Here is a 20,730-nt window from a genome sequence, read left to right as displayed (position 1 = left end):
ATATATATATATATATATATATATATATATATATATATTTAGTTAGCGAGTTCGTGAATGTATGCGTGCGTGTGTCTGAGTGTGTTTGAATAGATGCATGCATGCCATGGTGTGCTTGTGAAAGTCAGTGGGCAACTTGTGAGAATCAGTTCTCTCCTTCCACCACGTGGGTCTTAAGGACTAAACTCGGGTAGTCAGGCTTAGGAGCAGGTGCCATCACTCACTGAGTCCCAGCAGTTCCCTTTAGGGTACATTATGAGACACGGGAAGATATCATTTTAAAAACACAGTCTATATGTGTTAAGAAATCTGTCTCCAGGAAAGTTCTGTGAATTAATTTGCCTTGTCCACAGAGTTTGATGTTACTAATGTTATTCTGGAGCCTGAGCATATGATGGCCATTAATTTTTGACGGATTAGAACATGCCCCAAGAAAGTAGCCAAGATGTTGAAATTTGGGAGGCTCTGAGGAATGATCAGATTAGGATGCTGAATGTGGGAAGCTGTCTTCTAGGAAACAGGAAACTGCGGTCTCTTCAAATGTCTGAAAGTCTGCTCTGCAGAAGGAGGGTTGCGATGTTCTCCGTCATTCCCAAGCACAGAACTAGGATCAATTTGTAGCAGTGCAGGAATGTTTTACATGTTCTGGAGAACAGTACATTAAGCAAAATAAGCCAGAAGCTGAAAGACAAACTCAGCTAATGGAAGCTGGAAAGGGTAGAGAAGAGACAGGACTAAGGGCCACTGACTATACGGTAAAACATAATCAGGTTAAAGAGTTGCATTCTAGTAGTCTATAGATTAGTTGGCAACTATAGCTAATAATTAATTATGTTTGTAAAAAGATATAAAATAAAGTTTTGAATATCCTCAATGCAAAGAAATGACGCTGTTGAAGTAGTATACCTGCTCGTGTCTTTGGTTTGTTCAATGTGTGTTATATACCTATTTGGAAATATCAAATTGCCACCTACCATTCCTCACTCTCCCCCACTAGCACACAGGATTATCAAATTATCATGTGTCAATCAAAAATAGAAATAAAAAAGCAAACAGGGCTGGAGATGTGGCTCAGGAGGTAGCATGCTTACATAGTGTGTAGGAAGTCCTGGGTGTCATCCTGAGTACACTATCAACTGGGTGTGGAGGCAGATGTCTGCAATTCCACCATTCAGGAGGCAGAAACGTGAGGATCAGAAGTTCAAAGTCTTCCTTAGTTACAAAATGAGTTCTCAAAACTAAATGAATCAAGGCAATACCAAGATAAAAACAAACAAACAAACAAAAACTCCTTAAAGTTCAGGAAAAGAATCTGCCCTCATTTGAAAAAAAAATAGTTTCTCAAATTAATGCTGAAATATACAAATAGATTATGTGGTACCTTGGAAGAGTTTGAAGATTGAGATCTTCATCTTTTCAAAGCAAAGCACAACTTTGCAACAGAGTGCTGTGCTTCCCTTTGACACATGATCCCTTTAAGCTAACTAATACTGGTAGATAGAAGCCAAGATGAGACTTCGGAACTACTAAACTGAGTTAAAGAGAATGAATTTTAGATAGACAACCACTCCACATTTTTCACAGGTTTCAGTACTTAGACTTCACCCTTGGATACCAACTCTGCCATTCCCACATGAATGCTCATAGCACTTTGGTGTTATTTTATTTGCAGGTGTGTACTGCTGAAGATAAAGATGACAATATTTTACATTCTGCTCTCAACCCTCCTGTTGTAAATGGCACTTCTCTTCTTCCTCCTCCTCTTTTGTTTCTCCTTGTCTTCTTTTTTCTTTTTCTTCTCCTCCTGTTCTTCCTCTCCCTCTCCTCCTCCTCTTTTTCCTCTTTCTTCTTCTCCTTCTTCACCTTTCTTTTTCTTATCCTCCTTTCCCTTGCTCCCACCCATGCTTTCTCCTTTTCTTCTGTGAATCTGGTGTTAAATGTCTTGCATTTCTTTCACTTTATGGTCCTGCTATTTAAAATGGAAATGGAAGTGCTGGAGAAATTGATCAGTGGTTAAGAGAACTTTTACTCACTTCTACCATTTTGCATTGGTAGAGATTCATCTTCATTCTAGAGCCAACAACACAATATTGACCTTGTGCATAATTAAGTTATGAAGCCCTTTGTTTGAAAAGACACAGTAAATATTTTGTTGTTTGTTTGGTTTTGTCTCTTTCAACTTCTGTCTAGGTGTTTCTGAATTATTCCAAATGGCTCCCTTTTGAATGAGATTATTGAGTAAGGCAAGTAGCTAGACAGGTCTGATTTCTCAGGAATGCCACCAGGTTCATTTGCATTTTCTACCTGGCTCTGTCCACACTGATTTCTGACCATGCTTGTTCCTGTGTCCTTGTTTTTGGTAAGATGCTGTCATAGCTGCAGCATCACTGGACCCTTGTGGTTCTATTACTATTCAGAGATGAGTAAACCTGCCCAAGGTCACATGGCTCAGAGTGACATCAGGTTCAATTCCTGTTTCCTAGCACAGCATTATTGGATTTTTATAACATGTAAGCATCGGGAGAGAACCTTTTATTTTCAAATTTGAGTCCTGGCTAGGATGTTCCCAGTGCAATAGTCTCTGTAGATTGCTCTGTAGAATCCAACAGAGTCTCATGTGCATGTTTGAATGACATGTGGGTTTAATGCAGGCAAGAGTCATTAGGGTAAGGCAGAATGTCTGCAGAAAACCGTTCCTCAAGCATTAGCAGCATTCAAGTGAGGCTTCACATATTGTCTTTTCAAGGGAACCCATAATTTAAATTTATGTCCTACCGCATTGGGGATAAGATTTTTTTCCTCCGCTCTGCTTTTCCCCTCATGGCCATCTTCCTGCTTGCTGAGGTCCGCGTGTGTGTTGCGTGGGGCCTCCTGTTTGGCGTGTTCTTCCCCTGGAAGACATTCTGGAATCCTCTTAATGTCCTGATGACATATCCCTATCGCAGGCCCAGGGTACTTAGACCCTTCGCGTGAAGCACATCAAGGCCAGGCTCGGGCCACTGGCTCATCTGCAGGGCTTTCCTGAACCCAGGGCAGAGAACAGTAGAGCTGAAAGGACTCAAAGAGCCCTACAGAGCTCTGACCTCCAGAGAGCCATGGAATGAGAGGGGAAGGCCCCCATCTGGCCTCAGACTACAGTCCCTCCCCTCCACATTGCAGTGGCCTAATCTTCCCAAACTCTGCTTCCCACATGTCTTTCCCTCACACCAGGGCCTTTGATGGCTTCCTATTCCTTTCAGAAGAAAGTCAGAATCACCTCTCCTCCATTTCCAGCTTTTCACAATTCAAATCCTCTTCTAATCTGTTTCTTTCATCTTCCTATTTTTCTTCCAGAACATTCCTTTCTGACTAAACAGAGCTATTTGGCCTTCAGAGAACATACCGCAGGCAAGCCTCTCCTGCCCCGTTCCTGATGATCTATGTAGGTTTTCTCATTCCTTTGCAACCCTGTATACCCTTTTCTCCTGGGACCCCCGTGTCTCATTTCTCCTAGCTATTAGGTGGGTTTTGATGGTGATTAAATTCACACATCAATCTTCCACAAAAGCTTCCTTCACGACCAGCTTCGGGCAAGGCCACAGCTGTTGTCCTGTTGTTCTGGCTGTGAATGCTGTGATGTGCCCTAGGAAAGCTTTATACTTACAGGAGATGTTTGCCTCCTGAGTCAGGGCTTGGAGATTCATTGCATTGTTTCTCTTCATGGATTCAAACACATTTCAACAACTAGAGAAGTTCAGCTCATACACCAGTCTCAAGCATATATTTGTCATGTTGTCTACTTATTTCATCTCCCTCAGCTTCTTCTCAGGTAAGAGCGCAATAACAAACAGCTATGGGGGGGGTAATACTAGGGACTAATACTAGCCCAGCACCCAATTAGAGCTGAGGTCCCACTCCAGGCAGGATGCTGAGCCAGTACCTACTTTTCCTTTCTCCTGATGACTTTTGCAATAAACTGTGAATGTACTGGACAGCAGCCATGGCCAAATTGCCATAAACTCCCTGGACCAATTTGGTCTGAGACATGTGTTCTGTCAGAGATGGTTGTATTTATGGGCATATGACATGCCTTCTTTCAAAATCTTTTTTAGAAAAATTTTAAATGGAAATGTGAACTGAAAAGAAATAAATGCTTAGTTAATCTTTGCTTTATTGGACATTTTTGGCATTTTTTTTTCTATTCAAACTGAACAATCCAAGTTATCGTCTTATTAAGATTTATACTCAAGGAACCTAAATTTGTCCTGGAATGAAGTTGCAAGCCAGTTTTCCCCCTTAAATGTAGCTTTAAAGTGTTTTTTTATTAAAGCAATATAAAGTGCCATTTACTCCTTCAAGGGGATATTGCATCAGCCTTTCTTATGAGAAGGAAGTGGCATTTTGCTCATTCTCCTCTTGCTGCAAAGGAGAACTCACATGAATCTCAGCATTCTGCAGACCAAAGGAGAGCATCTTACTGACACGTGTTATGCAGCTATTTGGAGCTAATGTTATATTTTTATTAGGTTTAATTGTGTTCTAAGTTAATAGACCAGAAATCAAAGCCTCGTGGATCAGAGACACCTGGAGGCATTAGCAGGAGACTGTGGCTTGCAAATGGACACTAATCAGTTTTCAGAGCAATCAAAGGCTGTGGAGACTGGGTTTCCTCAGGAGGAGATGGCCAAATGAGCTGGCACACATGATGCTTTGGCAGGCAGAAGTCAGCAAGGACTACTTGTCCAGGGAAGAGGAAGGAGCAGATGGTGGAGATGAATGATGCTCGGAGCAATCATTCCTATCGAACCCTGACTGCCCAGAGCTGAGGGAATGACATTTCTTGATTAGTGGCAGTTGTGGGCAATTTCTAATCTGGCTGCAATTCTACCATCATCCTCAGCATGTGTGTCAATGAAAGTAAAGACTTCACACCCTTCCACTTCTCTTTGAAATGACTTGGACCTGAAGGAATAGATACAGCCTTAGGGACATTTTTCGCTTTTATTCAGAGACTCTGGTGTTTAGCATACTCCTTGGGGCACAAGTGTCCTTTTTGTTTTCTTTCAGGGTGTGAAAGATCTGCACAGCTTTGCAGGAATTGAAGCTGTGCTGTACACCCAGACTATCAGGGTCAAAGCAGTGAGCTTTAGAGGGTCATAGTGACCCAGGCTTGAGTCTTAGTTTGCTTTCTTACTGACTTTTGGCAGTTTCTTGTGTCTGTTTCCTCATCTGAAAATTGTTTCTCGCAGGTAAAATGGAGCTACTTCCTGGGATATCTTTGAGGATAAGGAGAGTTAATGAGCTGACACACTCAACCAATTTCACAAACAGCAATTAAAGAGAAATACTCAATGAGGTGTGAATTAGGAAACCCACTTGGTCAGGACCCTGTGATAAATCTATTGGCTGAGGCGTCTTACTATTTAAAGGTTTAACTTGTAAACTTAATGTGATTTGGTATTACTTATTCTGGCTCAAAAATGCTTAGGTCTTGCATATTCTAAAAGTCAGTTATAATTCTGAAACTGCATTATGCTGCTTTTGCTAATTCCTCAAGCCCCATTCCCTCCTGTCCACCATTTTTGTTGAAGAATCAGGCTGTATTTGCTCTAGGCATTTGGTAGATTTCCTTTCACAGTCTGATTTCCCTTTCTTCAAAGTTCCTAGAAGGGTTCTGCAGGGGCTAAAGAATAATCAGTGCCCTCAAAACAAGGGAAAAATACATAGTCTTGGGAACTCAGCAGCTTTTCACACCATTGGTTGTCCTTTTCCGTAAAATGGTGTTTCTTCACACCGATTGCATTTAAAGTCACTGGGGGACAGCACTAAAAAATGATTCATGCCTCAGTTCCACCGCCAGAGCTCTGATGTAATGGTTGTGGGTATAGCCTGCACTTTAGGAACTTTTTCAGGCTCGCTTACTAATAGTTAAGGTGAAGTCAGGATTGAGACATGCCTGGCATGCCCACATCCTCAGCTTACATGGCATCATCACATAGTTTCTCCTCTTGCTAGGCACTTAAACACGTCTTTCAGGATCTCACCTAAGTCAGGCTCAGAAGAGTGTCTTGTGTAAAAAGGATGAAGAATTTATAATGAAGTCAGATTACAGTTGGAATTGTTGCCATGACATCTACACAGGCTGTGTTTAATTAGGATGTCCACAATGGGGGCATCAGACAGAGAAAAAAGAAGGAAGAGAAAAAAAAAACAGGGAAGGAAAAAGGAAGAAAGAAAACCGGATGTTCCATGATGCAGTCAACACCCTGCTTGATAATGGTTTATCTTCTAGTTCATTCCCAATGGTGAAGACAGGATTTTAATAGTAGCTGTGGTTTATTTACACAGCACCTAACTGTTTCACCGAAAACCTGTTACGATGGCCTCTGTCAGGACTGGGTGTTGGCAGGTCCTTGGCATCTTGTTAAAGAATTGAAGAAACACAAACAAGTAGCACAGTATGGAGGGGTTTCATTCTGAATTGAAATGAAAGTACAGACAGGACAAACGGCAGGAGAACAGGGATATTTATTCTGGTTACTGCCAGGGGTTTCTTTGTGTGGTTTTTAGGAGGAAGACTGAGTTGAAAGGGGGAAGATTACGTGTGATTTCTGTTTTGATTGATAGATTTGGATTATGTAAGCCATTGGACGTGTCTTTCCTATGATGCATCTGATTTTAATCTTGTGTAATTATGCATATGTAATCATATGCCTATTATGCATAGGCATAAGATGGTAAGTTTTTTTTTTTTCTTTTCCTCCCTAAATGTTTATTTTGAGGATAGAAACTTCCTTCCTCCACAGGCAGCCTGAAGCAGTCTCGGCTGGATTGGCCCACTGCCCTTAGTGTCAGGGTATGTTTGGGCTGCACAAAGAATTTTACTGAGTATTGCTAGGGGCCTATATGTTGTCATGGCTAGATTGTTTTGGAGAAGAGAGGCATTGTCATTCAGTGCAGGTGGTGTCTCAGGTGGCCAGGACATTGTTGAGAGAGCAATGTCCATGTCGCTTAAACCAAACAGGGGCCTGGCTTGCTAGTTATGGTTGCGATCCTTTTTAAACTATTTTATTTGGGATTTCTTAAAGCCTCTCCCTTCTGAAACCTCAACCCTAGGTAGAAGAGAGAAAGTTAGTGGGGAGAGGGGACACAGACCTCTTTACTTATCCTGGCTGTTTAGGATCGATTCATTCCCCTGGGACCAATCTTCATCAACAGAAAACACAGCAGGCAGTCTCCTCTGAGCTACTGCATTGAAATAAAAATTTATTTTCCTTCCACCACACTGTCCATCTCCGTTCACTCCAAATTGTTATATGCCACATGCTAATACTGCACACCGTGCTTTCTCTCTCTGGATTCCCATATTTATATCCCTTAGGGTCCTAGGAGGCAGGCCATTACCAGCTGGCAAAGGCCACGCCATGCACGAGACAATTATCAGCCGTGGACAAACCAAAGCCCAAACTAAAATCCCACACTTGGGATTAAAGCAAAAACACCTTTACGTAACATAACTGAGTTTACTAAGAAACCAACACTTCCATTACAAGTCACCCCTATGCGTGCCTGCTTCATCCATATAGTGAGTCTGTTGATACCCCGTCTTTATTTTTTACAAAGAGGGGCACATAAAAAAATTGACCACTGACACTAGCTAAAAAAAACAAAACAAAGCTGAACTCACCAGCCTTCACTGTGCTCGTTTTTTGTGACTAAATACCAAGCCATCAACAGTAAAGCTTGAAAGTCTCACTGGAATAAGGTATTTAACCTGTAATGGGTCGCAGAGGGAGAATAACAGGCAAGGAAGGATGAAGCACTGAGTAGCTTTGGAGGAAAATGGAAAAGAATTCACAAGAACTGTCACTCCTTCCTTTCTCCGATTTTTTCCTCTTGAAACTACCGCCTGCAGCTAGAACATGCATCCAAGAAGCCGATGAACCAAGAATTACAGGTTTCCCCTCCCAACACCACAGCAACAGTATCAACATCATCGCATATGTCACCTTCATCAGAAGCCTTGTATCTACCGGAGAGAGCAACCTCCTAAGGAGCATTTGAGTAAGGCTTTAACACACGGAGCTCTGGGTGTTCAGCAAGAGATTAATGGATTGCTGAAAACAAAATGGAGATATGGAGAATAGTGTGTGCTCCGAAACCAGGCTGGGTCAAGGCAAAAAGAGAGCTCATTTCCTCTCCTTTGGCCCTTCACCCTGCATGCACCAGAGAGTACATGGGTCTAAAAATTCTCTGGTTCGGCTGCCAGGAAGCAAAATTTCATGCTCAATCATTCTAACTAGACTGATCCTTTCGGGTCACATATTTTATTTCTCCTCCTTTTCATGGCTCTAATTTTGTGTTTCCATTTCAGCTGTTTATTTTGCACATTTCTTTCCCTTTGCCTAAAATCACATACAAAAGGACCAACTTGTATTTATGGAATTTTTGCTAAAATCCGGGTGCTATACTAGGAACCTCAGTTATCTAGGGACATGGAAACTGCAGGAGAGAGACGCACAAATGAAAACGAAGAGAAAGACCTCAGACCAGAGGATGTGTATGGAGAAGTTGCCTGAAAGAGTGGACTTGGAGAGAAGGGAATGGGAACAACAAGAGAATGTGTAATGACAAGGAGGGTAAACAGAAAGCAGAGAATAAAAGACAGGCGTGGTTCAAAGAAGAGAGCAGAAAGAAAATAATGGCTGAGGCAGCTGTCTGAGACAAGGACCTGGTTAAAAACTAGAAAAAACAAACAAACAAAAAAACAAAACAAAACAAAACAAAAAACAAGAGGAAGGGGAGGCTGAGTGACTGCAGAGAAACTGAGGGATATGGAGACTGAAGTTGCCAAGAGTGTACGGCAGAACCATCATTGTGTACTCCAACGTCTACCTTTTGGGGAACGGGCAGTGGAATCTATTTTACATGTACCTCACCGAGTCTCCTGAAGAAAGATGTGAAGATACCAGCTCCATCGACCAACAAATTATTTATCTACTTACGTAGTTGTCGCTTCTGACCATTGTAAGGCTTCAGCTCTCACAGGGACAGATGTACAGTGTGGTCCCTGCAATGGTGGTGCAGAATATGAAGATGGTTTACAGGCGATTGTGCTTTCCTTATGATGAGTGTGAGCGTGTGTGTGCGTGTGTGAGCGTGTTTGATCAGGACAGGATGCTGAGTGGCAAGCACTCCTGAGGTTTCTCACAAAGCAATAAAACAGAATTTTAGAATAATATAAAAGTGAGGCGAAATATGAAAGTGCTGTTTCTGCAGGTCAAACGCAAGTATTTTTGCGCATGTGCATTTGTGCCTGTGTATATTTGTGTGTTTGTGTGCATCTGTGTGGGGCCACCTGACAAGCAGCGTGAGTGTTGTTCCTCAGGAGCTAGTCATCTTGGGTTTTGAAGCAGAGTGTCCCACTGGCCTGAAACTCACTCACCTGTTAGAGGAGGTTGGCAGGCCAAGGAGCCTCAAAGACCTACTTTAATTGCCTTCTTGGGGGTGGAGGTGGGGTTTACAAGCACATTCTCTCTCTCTCTCTCTCTCTCTCTCTCTCTCTCTCTCTCTCTCTCACACACACACACACACACACACACACATAATTTTTTTTTTTTTTTCTGTGAGTCAGGTTCTCATGCCTGTTCATCAAGCATTTCACTAAAAGAACCATTTCCCCTGCCAAGGAAAATTTCATAAAGAAATCTAGACAAGGTTTCATTAAAAGAACCTGAAGAGCTGAGCAGGGCATGGTGGCACACACCTGTAATCCCAGCACTCAGGTAGGCAGAGGTAGGCAGATCTCTGTGAGTTCTAGGCCAGTCTACAAATTGAGTCCAGCATGGCCAAGGCTGCACAGAGAAACCTTGTCTCTAAAAAACCAAACCAAACCAAACCACCACCACCAACACAACTGAAGATCTGGCACTGTTAGGCCGCATTCCCCTTAGATAACATCCCCAGAGTATGTGGGACCTGCCTGCTTCAGCTAAAGCAAGTAGCCCCCACTGCCTCCTGCTTACTTCTGCAGGTGGATAACTGTGGCTGCTCACTCAGTCTGTTGCCCAGAAATATGCTGCTATCCTATTGATAGTATATTTTTGAGCAATGGTTATATTTTCTTTCATAGACAGAGGCACCAGGGAAAGAGCATTGAATTATGTATTCAAGTAGCTAGAACTAATCATCCAAAACCAGACAGTCATATGCCCTATTCTCTACAGAGATGACTGTCTAAAATCCAATGGATGTTCAAAACCTCACATAGTACTGACCTCTGTGTACTATGGGATTTTAGAACTATACATGCATATCTATGATAATGTTTAACTTATACATTAGGTACAATGAGAGGTCAACAGCATTAACAATAATAATCAATGGCGTTAAACAATTAAACTGTAATAAATGTCTACACTCTGGTGTCAGTATTAAGCAAACAGGGTTACTTGAAGGTATGCACTGTGAAGTCAGAACACCCAATTTGAACACTGGAAAGGTTATTAAGTGATGGGTAGTATATACAGAATGGATACTCTGGACAAAGGACTAATCCATGTCCCAGGAAGGAGAGTTTGGGATACCGTGAGGTTTTTCCGCACTATTCTAAATGGCTTATAACTTAAAACGTGAATTATTTATTCATAGAATTTTCCATTTAATCTTCTCAGACCGTGGATGACTGCTGAGTGGGGCTGATCTACAGTGAAAGAGTAGAAAGTAAGATATATATAAAAAGGCATGACATAATGAAAGCAAGCTGAGAGCCAGCCTGGAATGTGCTTGTCATTTTGTCCTCACAACTTCATTGAAACATGTTCAGCTTGGCTGTAATTATCTCCCTCGACATGTTTACACTCTCATATTTCCCTGAGTCCTTGGTGTGTTTGAGTTCCCCTTGCTTGTATTTTGTTTTTATTCATTAAATTGGGTGTTAGTTTGTTCAGAAAGAAAAAAATCCACCATAGCAAAAGGGGCTAGGGGAAGTTATCAAGCTTGCCTAGAGGATGAACCTCTCAGCAATAATTCATTTGTGGTCTACCTGCCAGCCTACAGGCTTCTTACATAGTGTATCAATACATCCAGTGAGCCAGGAGGTAGGTATACATTGGTCCCGTTTTCAAGGAGGAACAGTGGGTCAGACAGGTCACATGACTTACACATCATCACAAAACAGGGAAAAGTCTGGCATACCAAAAGACCATAATTCTGGGTTCTTAATTTGTGATTAATTTTAGTTAACTAACAAAAGAAAAAACAGAGCTCTAATACGGGTGAAAACAAAAGCCATTTTAAGAGACACAATGTTTTAGGTTTTTTTGTTTTGTTTTGTTTGTTTTGTTTTGTTTTGTGTGTGTGTGTGTATGGTGTGTGTGTGTGTTATTTAATTAATGGAGTTATTGGTGCAAATTAAGCATTAATAGAATAGGTTCTTTGAGCCACAGAGCATTACAGCTGTCCTGTATTGTGGGTGCCAGACAATATTATTAGCAGTAGTTAGGGATACCATCCCAAAACATCTGGTTTTCCATTTGAAGCCATTAATTGATGGTCATGCTCTTTTTTGCTAAATCAAGATTAAGGATAACATTTCTTTCTTTCTTTTTTCAGGGCAAACTTTCAAGTAGCCTTCGTACTTCAGGACTTGGAGATGGATTTGGTATGTATATTGATTGTCAACCTAACAGGATCTGGAATCAGCTCTGGGATACAAGAACATCTTTGAGGAATGATCTTGGTTAGGATAACTGAAGACAGGATAATTGACCAACCCTAAAAGTGAGCTGCCTTCCCTGGACTCAAGTCCCGGACTGAACAAAAGGAAGAAAGCTAGTTGAGCATAAGCAACTGTTGCTCTCTTTTTCCTGACCTCGAATACAACTTCAAGCTCCTCCTGCCTTGATTTCCCAGCCATGGATGACTGGACTCTTGAGCCATGAGACAAAATAAAACCCTCCTCCCTGAAGTTGCTTCTGTCAGGATACTTGTATTATAGGAATACAGGAAATACAGGAAAAGCAAAAACTATGACAGGAGATGTGGAGGTCATTTGGAACCTGGGGTCAAGCCTGTATTCTATGTCAAGGGAGCACATACATACATCCTAAGTAAGCCACAAAGCACAGAGAAATATTCTTCCTATGAAGAGAGATCCTGGAGAATTGGGGGAAGACAGGCAGAGAAGAAAGAGGACTTCTCCTTGCTATGTAAGGAGGCAGAATAAGGGCAATCATAAACTCTCAGTAATAACCAGATTCTTACATAATGCAGAAGTTTCTAGTGATCTGTGGTGTTTCCTAGAAGGGGTGATTTTATTAGGTATCAACACTGTGCTCCTGTTGGTATTAAAGCTGAAAGGAAAGTGTATATCTTGGATGTAGTTAGAGAGTCCATTAAGATAGCATTCACTCTGGCTAAGATAAAAAACAATCAAGTGACAATACATGCTGGAGAGGATGTGGAGAAAGGGGAACCCTCCTCCATTGCTGGTGGGAATGTCAACTTTTACAACCACTTTGGAAATCAATCTGACACTTTCTCAATTAGGAATAGATCTTCCTCAAGATCCAGCATACCACTCCTAGGCATATATCCAAAAGATGCTCAAGTACACTGCAAGGACATTTGCTCAACTATGTTCGTGACAGCTTTATTTGTAATAGCCAGAACCTGGAAACAACTCAGATGTCCCTCAACTGAGGAATGGATGCAGAAATTGTGATATATTTGTACCCTGGAATACTATTCAGCAATTAAAAACAGGGAAATCATGAAATTTGCAGGCAAATGGTGCAAACTAGAAAAGCTCATACTGAGTGAAGTATCCCAGAAACAGAAAGACACACATGGTATATACTCATTTATAAATGGATATTAGACACATAATATAAAACAAACATACACCTAAATTTGTATATCTAAAGAAGCCAAACAAGAAGGAGGACCCTGGGTAAGATGTTCAATCCTCACTCAGAAAGACAAACAAGATGAACATTGGAAGAAGAAGAAAACAGGAAATGAGACAGGAACCTACCACAGAGGGACTCTGAAAGACTCTACCCAGCAGTCTATCAAAGCAGATGCTGAGACTCATAACCAAACTTTGGTCAGAGTGCAAGGAATCTTAGGAAAGAAGAGGGAGATAATAAGACCTGGAGGGGACAGGAGCTCTACAAGTAGGGCAACAGAACCAAAAAATCTGGGCACTATCTGGGCATAGTATTTTCTGAGACTGATACTCCAACTAAAGACCATTCATGAAGCCCTTGTCAGATGTAGCCCATGGCAGCTCAGTATCCAAGTGGGTACCCTAGTAAGGGGAACAGGGACTGTCTCTGATATGAACTCAGTGGCTGGCTCTTTGATCACTTCCCCCTGAGAAGGGGAGCAGCCTTGCCAGGCCACAGAGGAAGACAATGCAGCCAGTCCTGATGATACCTGATAGGCCAGGGCCAGAGGGAAGGGGAGGGGGACCTTCCCTATCAGTGGACTTGGTGAGAGGCATGGGAGGAGATGAAGGAGGGAGGGTGGGATTGGGAGGAATGAAGGAGGGAGCTACAGCTAGGATACAAAGTAAATAAACTGTAATTAATACAAAAAAAAATTAAAAAAGATAGCATTTACTCTTGACCTCAGGGCAAATGTAGAACATACACACTGCATATTTAAGGACATGGTATGTAAACTTCTTCAAGAAACAAGAGTTTTCTTTACATCTCCAGATTGCATTGGAATGACATGAAGTTGTAATTCTTTGGTAGGTAATAAGATGGCTTGATGTAATTCATTAATGGAAATGGACTCAGATTCTTCAACCCTCTTTTAGTAAAGGGCCACCTTAAGAACCACGGGCTGGGTGATCACAAGAGTGCTATTTATGGAAGAAAGTGGAGGCATGAAAGTGGCAAGAAGAGTGCTCTAGATGGATGCTCGAAGCTCCCATTTCAGTGCCTTTTATACAGCTATGACAGAAAACTGGAAATTGGACAGTTTACAAGTACCAAACATTAAGTTCTGATCATCAAGGCTCAGATCAGAGCCCTTAGCTAATAAAGGCCTTGAAGATGTGTTATCTTGTTGGAGAAACAACAGGACATGAGCACAAGCATACACTGCAACTTGTTAGAAGGAAACCCCGTTCAGAAGGTATCGATACCCTCGAGACAGTGGAGTCCATATAACCCAGGGCCTCCCATTGAGCTCTGACTCCCAACACTGTTGCATTTCACTTTTCAATATCTTCTTTTGAAGGAACACACTGAAAATATAGCGTCACCTAAATTCACATACACAAACAGGATCTTTATTGTAGAGGGGGAAAGGAAATGGCAGTGACCCTGGAAGCCAATAGAATGCCTTGATAAACAAATTAATGCCAAACCAGGTTGATGTCCAACTAGAGGTTAGAATGGAATGAAATAGAAATTACTTCATAAAGTTTTGTACAAATAAATTAATGTAGAAAAACCCACAATATTCTAAAAAATGTCCTAATTTAAGGGGATAAGCTGTTTAGAGGATGTTAGCCATTAGCTAGCAAATAGTGTTTTAATGACTGCTCTTGAATTTTGTCTGAGACCATCTGGTAGCAATGTGCTTCAGGGCGACCCCATCAGCTCTGGCTTTGCGTTATTGGTAGAATGTGGAGGCTTGAAACTGCATCAGTTTGATGCTTTTCTGTAAGTTAGACGTTCATGAGTTAGGAGTCGCTTTCTTCTCCTGAGTTACAGGCAGAAGATGGAAGAAAGGATGAGAAGTTGATCTCTTTTCTAACTGCGTTGGATACCACCCTTTATCATTTGTCACACTCTCTTCAACAAGAATGCATCATGGGCCTGCTATCACACGAGACAGGGTAATAAGCCACACGGAATTCTTTCTGGAACTCTGTGTGGCAGAGGAGAAAGTGTGTAGATATTTTTTGAGACAGACATAACGTAAGTGCAAATACCTACTCCATGGGCTGCAGAGATTTCTCAGCTAGTAATGTGCCTGCCAGGCAACCAGGAGGACCTGGGTTTCATTTCTAGCACCCATGCATGTTTAAATATCAGGAAATGGTGCCGAGTGAGCATCATGGCCTGCTCTTAAAATCCCAGTGGTGAAGAGGCAGAGACAGATCCTTGGGGCTTAGCAGTCAGTCTACCTTCTCTCAAACAAAAGAAAAGGGGACTGTTTCCTGAGGAACAATATTCAGGTTGTCCTCTGGTCTCACACATGTGCATCTGTGAGCATACAAACACATCCGTACATGCATTTACATACATATGCTACGCTACCTGAAGGTCCTTAGACAAGTTTCCCACCTTCCTTACCTAAACACAAAGGCTGACGTTGGCACACCGCATGCCGTGCAGCAGGCACTAAGAAAAGGGCTCTATTAACATGAGCAGAGCACATACTTCCTATGGTGGAAGCTTGTACCTGTGAGGAATTTGTTTTTTTAACTAAGTGGGTGCACATTTCCTGGGTGTTTATTTAACACCTACCAGGAACACGTGACAGAATCACTTCCTGACATGTTCATTTGTGTGCTGTCCTCCTTCTCCACTCCGGCGTGTCAAGGATATTGCCAGATCCTTTGTGCTTCCTTGTGTCAAGGAAAGCGAAAATTCTGCCTTTCTTTTCAAAGAGTTCTGGCTTCATGAGGACGGCACCAAGGAACGTTCCAAACTGCAAAGGGAAAAGTCCAAGAGGCCCCAACCCTCTAGCAGAGAACTACAGGAAACTGAGTAAAGTTGGGAGCAGGGTATGTGGTCCTCTCCAGGGAAGAGCACACCGATTAGCCAATGGGCTGCCCAGTGCCAAATGGTCAGCCCTGAAAACATACACACAGGTAACAGCATTGTATAGACTCCACAGGTTATACTGAGGAATATATGTATGTATATGCAAGTACATGTTGGCATGAATAACAATTAATGAAAAAAGAGGCCATGAATTTAAAGGAGAGTGGGAAGGGCTATATGGGAGGGCTTGAAGGGAGGAAAGACAAAGGGAAAAGGTAGTTAAATCACAACCTCAAAATTAAAAAAAAAAAAATTATACGTGGGAGAGGCAGAAATGAAAGGTTTTTGATGAAAGATTTTCCCAGACCTGGCAGACTAGGATTGAAGAGTCTTAGAAGTCAGTGTGGCTATCCTTCACCGTTTGTCATATCTCAGGGGCCAGGGCTGCCGAGTAATGCTCAGATCCTAGGCTCCCCCATCTTTTCAGTGATGCCCAGCGCCCAGCCAGGGTTTGGAAGTGCGATCCAAAGGCCTGAAGAGACATGCAATCAATGAGAGCTGGTGTGACTGGCGTGAATGAGGTCCTTTTGAGAGTGTTGCCTGATTCTGGTGCTGCCGATGGTGGAGCTGGCAGCACCAAGAATTTCTGAGGCTAGGGCCCTGCTGGTGTGGATTTGTAAAATCAGATTTCAGTTGAATTAAAGAAAGTACAGGAATGTGACATTTCTTGCAGACCTCTGCTTGTAGATTAGGGTTCTGGCCTGCTCCATTTGTAAGGCACTGGGGAGTCAGGGAGAATTAATCCCTGCTCTCTGAATGCCATCACCTGGGGTGTTGCAGAGGCTCATAAAGCAACCCCTGTGAGTAATGTCATTCAAAAAACTCCAAGAATGCCTTACAAACTGCAGGCAGAACCCTCACACAAGAGAGTTTATTTTTGCAAAAGGCAGCCAGCCAGGAGGAGGGACAGTCCCGCCGGAAGGGATATATTAAAACAACACCCCCCCCCATCATTGCATGCCATTACCATTATTATGTAATCGCTATAGCTGTAAACTCGTAAAACTTTTGTAGCTCCAAAGGTGGTTTTGGAAATGTGCCTGCTTGGTATGAGGTAAAAGTCTGGAACCCAGTGAACGAATATGGAACTGTGTAGTTAATGACTTCCATAAAAGTACTTAGAATGTTATCTTCGTGAGTGTGGACCGGGAGGGCTTTCCTTGTCCAGCCAGCCCCTCCCACACTCCTCGTTCCTTAGTTCCTTACCCGGATCAATTGTACTGGAATTGAGAAGGAGGACCACATCGAACGTGAGGCCTAAGGGTTGCTGTTTCAAAGGCCACAGACATGGTCTGGACTCTGTAGACTGGGCCTAGTGAGCCCTTTTCTGCATATAGTCTGCAAGAGCTGTAGTGCCTGCTCTCTCGGCTGCACACATCTAGCTCTCTAACAAGGATTTCTCTCTGTTCTCATCATGATGCTTTCTTGTTTACAAACATTTAATGGTTATCCCATGGGGGGAAAAAACCCCTTATGTTCTGGCATTTAGATTTTTCTGTGCTTGCAATCTAGTGTCTGGAGCTCATCTTCCTGGTGCTCTGCTCTCTGTGGGCACTTATTCTGTCAGGGCCGCCCTCTTGTCACTCCTCAGTTCTCTCCTATGCTCTCTTAGTGGTGTCCTCTCTGCCTGGAATGCCCCAACCACCAGTCCTCACTGCTCCTTTACGGATCATACAACATGTTTCCTAATTTGAGGAATCTTTCCTGGCCAGGGACAGAATAATATCAGATGTGCTTAATTTGAAACTCCCTCTTTAGTGCTTAGGCTCTGAAAGATTATGAAGTTTTCCGAGTTCCCGTGGGTGTCAGCTTTCTTGTGTGGATGGAGTTAACCTCTTCCACCTGAGGGATATAAGTTATGCATGGCCTCGTCATGTCATGTAGGATTATGGCCAGACGTGAAGGAACATGGCTGGCTATTCTGATTATCGGGCTCTTCTCTTTTCGAAGTTTCGTTTACTTGAAATCTCTCTTACATTCTATATTACAGTGATCGAATTTTGCATTTCAGCTCAGTAGCACACATCTTATTCTCTCCCTTTAGCTGGGAAGTCCCTGGAACATAGGGGTTTCGGCTAATTTAGCGTGGACACACTGCACAGTTGGGTCCTCAGCCAGTAGGTAGAGACTGACTTTTCCAGTGTTTATTCACTGACAACATTTTTACTTTACTGCCCCTTTTCCATCTACGACTTGAAATTGGATTTTATAAGTCAATTTTCTTGGACATGAGAATCTCAGCTGGGCTTCCGAAGAGGGCAGTCTGTGAAGTGGCCTGTGAGAATTGGTACATTTTTATTGAGTCTTGGGAAACCTCATGCAATTTAAGGACACTGTTCTCAGCTCATTAGTTTTCGACATGCATTCATGCTGTCTTTTTTTTTTTTAAGTTTTTTGGTCTAATGACTTTGGAAAACATTAGATTCTAATGATCATCCCACTCATGGAGAGTCAGAGACCAGCTAAAACGGGAAGAGGTCCTGCAGTAAAAACAGAGCTGAATTGCTGATGATAGCTGACATTATCAAGCTGTCATGCCAGGCATTCTGAGCTAGGCCTTCATGCGGATTCTCTAAGGCCATCCTCAGAATGCCCTCAGAAGATGGATATATTTGCTATTCTCATGTAATGAGTGAAAACCCTGTCCAAGTTCATACAACAGAATGAAGGCTGGGATTTGATGTCTGACATCTGTGAAGTTTGAACCAAATGCCCTGATTCACCGTGGTGCATAGCTTTCCACATTCCCAAAGTTGCCTGACCAAGCATTACACTGGACTATCCTCTGGCTAATAGCCATAAAACCAGTTGCCTTGGAACTCACACTGAGAAATAGATTGACCATCCAGATATTTCTCCACTGGAGAGCTGTGGTGATCTTTATACTTCTATGCTAGAATGCACCATCCTTTGGTTTTCTCATGGTAAGGGGCTTAGCCTCCAAAGGCCAGTTCAAAGGTTGTTCTATAGGAATATCTCTTTGACCCAAGCAGACTGTGGTACAAAACATTTCTTGACATTCTCCTGTTATCTGTACTGCTGCTAATGTGAAGACTGCTTTTTTTTTTAAATATTTTTTATTTTAATTTTTATTAATTATACTTTATTCACTTTGTATCCCCCCATAAACTCCTCAATCTCACCTTCCCTCCCCCTTCTCTACTCATGCCCCTCTCCAAGTCCACTGGTAGGGGAGGATTTCTTTTTCTTCCTTCTGATCCTAGCCTATCAGATCTCATCAGGAGTGGCTGCATTGTCATCCTCTGTGGCCTGGTAAGGCTGTTCCTCCATCAGGGTGAGGTGATCAAAGAGCAGGACAATCAGTTCATGTCAGAGGCAGTCCCTGTTCCCTTTACTCTGGAACCCACTTGGACACTGAACTAAAGCACATTGCTAAAGGGCCCGGCACACAGTGGGCCCTTCAACAGTCTTGTTGAAGAAGGTGGAGTTCCTTTTCTAGCCATTCTGCTTTTGATCACCAAGCCTGGCTTATCCAGTCTGGGCTTGAGGGTAATTCTTTGTCCCCCAAACTTGGCTAAGCCTCATTCACACCAAAGCCTTTTAGACAGGTAACTAGTATCTGCCTGGCAGATCAGTAACTAACATTCCCCTTTTCCCAGTTCCTAGAAGAGGCTGATTTTTTTTTTCTCCCAGATTCTGTAGTGGGGACACAGTTAGGTCACCTTGGGTCTCTCATCAAAACCCTTTGGGAGACAACCCTGACCGGTTGCTTCCAAGGCGCTGTCATGTTCCATCACAAAGCCCCTGTGACTGAGCCTCAGATGAGTCAGCTGGCTTGGGGATTTTTACTAGCAACCCTGGTCGCCTTTGTTTTCATCTTCTTGGGGTGTGCATTGGGGTGGGGGTGTGCTTCTTGGACTCTGGGGTGGAGTCTGGCAAATTTGTCTTCCAGAAATGCCGCCAGCCTCTGTGGGAGCCCGTGATGGTGGGAAGTCACGTCATGCCATACTGCGCATTTTTAGGCCACACCCATCCCTAGGGCCCACTCAGGCGCCATGAAAGCTCTGGCCATCCAGCTCTCCGAGCTGCCTGCGATGAGGTCATGGGTGGGGTACTGGAGACCCCCTCCAGATAGGGTGGGGGCTTCCTCTACTGTCCAGGGGTGGGCCGGAAAGAAGAGAGGCTGGGGTGATAGTTTTGCCTGTCTGACCCCTGCTTCCTTGAATTGGTCTGTGGGCTAGTGTGGGTATAATAGAGGAAGAAAAAGAAAGCAAGAAAGAAATGAAAAGGAGAGATGTATGAATTATCCACTGAGGGCTACTTACCCCACTAGCAATTATGCGTAGAGGGAAGCAGCTAGCAAATGGTATTCCTTTGCTACCTTGCCAGGGGCTAATAGGGTCACCTCTTGCTTTTATGCAGTAATGCCTTTAGTCTGACCTTAATCACCAAGACCTCAAGGCAAGGGAAACCACAAGCAATCTTCATTAGGTAACTAGATTTTGACGTGGAAGGGAAAAGTAACAAAAAGGTAAAGTTCTTTCTTAGTGACTACAGCAATGCCTCCCATTCTGTTCGGGGGCCTAACTGCCTTGAATGCCACTATTTCTACACAGTTGGCCTTGTCTTCAAAGGTCTCCTCCATGTCCCAAGCACCTCAACACAGTCAAACCCACACTTCTTTTACCTCAACCTGACAGCACGTACATATGTCTGCACGTGGAGCAATGAATGCAGGGACACGCTAAAAATTTTAGCCTGCAAGATCCATCTTCTGATCTCAGTGACTATCTGGGGATTTTTTATTTTATTTTTGTACCTGGAATTCTGCCTTGGAAAAAAATAGGAACTTACTGATAACAGAGTTTCTCCAGGAAACAAAAAGATGCACAGAATATTCACATGTCCCCCCACCCCAAGATGCTTCTCTGGTGGCCAGTGCATAGAAAACCAAACCAAACCAAACCAAACCAAACCAAACCAAACCAAACCAAACCAA

The 20,730-nt window shown here is 42.8% G+C and overlaps 1 protein-coding gene across 1 annotated transcript in view; it reads right to left on the bottom strand.

Moving 5' to 3' along the window:
• Positions 1-20,730, bottom strand: part of C1qtnf7 (C1q and TNF related 7) — a 102,153-nt gene that overhangs the window by 80,694 nt on the left and 729 nt on the right. The window lies entirely within an intron of this gene.

Source organism: Psammomys obesus, unplaced genomic scaffold, assembly GCF_907164565.1.
Source record: "Psammomys obesus unplaced genomic scaffold, mPsaObe1.curated_primary_1811, whole genome shotgun sequence".
NCBI classification, from domain to species: Eukaryota; Metazoa; Chordata; class Mammalia; order Rodentia; family Muridae; genus Psammomys; species Psammomys obesus.
This window is presented reverse-complemented; position numbering and strand designations above follow the sequence as displayed.